General features: G+C 49.3%; 1 long non-coding RNA gene across 1 annotated transcript in view; it reads left to right on the top strand.

Annotated features, from left to right (window-relative positions):
• Nucleotides 1-529, top strand: part of LOC107573961 (uncharacterized) — a 2,757-nt gene that overhangs the window by 713 nt on the left and 1,515 nt on the right. The gene's annotated exons all lie outside the window — the stretch shown is intronic.

A 529-nucleotide genomic window follows, 5' to 3' on the forward strand; every position in this document is an offset into this window, starting at 1 on the left:
TTATCAGCTCCACTTTTACTGGATTCATCTGTTCACTTGATGATTTAATGACAGTAGTTTTCTGTGACGTTCACTATCATCTGTTTGTCCTGCAGAAGCAGCTGAAGGAGACGCAGAAGACGTTCCAGCAGAGAATCCAGCAGAGAGAGAAAGATCTTCAGCAGCTGAGAGAGGCTGTGGAGTCTCATAAGGTGAGTCTGGAGAAGAAGAGAAGTTTGTCTCCGTCTCAGTTCAGACTCACTGAAGCCTGAATCACTGTGTGTCCTAACAGCGCTCTGCACAGACAGCAGTGGAGGACAGTGAGAGGATCTTTACTGAGCTCATCCGCTCCATTGAGAGAAGCCGCTCTGAGCTGATACGGCTGATCAGAGATCAGGAGAAGACTGCAGTGAGTCGAGCTGAAGGACGACTGGAGCGACTGGAGCAGGAGATCAATGATCTGAGGAGGAGAGACGCTGAGCTGGAGCAGCTTTCACACACACAGGATCACATCCAGTTCCTGCAGGTAACAGAGATCTAGAAGAACAGG

The sequence above is a fragment of the Sinocyclocheilus grahami genome, unplaced genomic scaffold, assembly GCF_001515645.1.
Source record: "Sinocyclocheilus grahami isolate Dianchi unplaced genomic scaffold, SAMN03320097.WGS_v1.1 scaffold2077.1, whole genome shotgun sequence".
Classification (NCBI taxonomy): domain Eukaryota; kingdom Metazoa; phylum Chordata; class Actinopteri; order Cypriniformes; family Cyprinidae; genus Sinocyclocheilus; species Sinocyclocheilus grahami.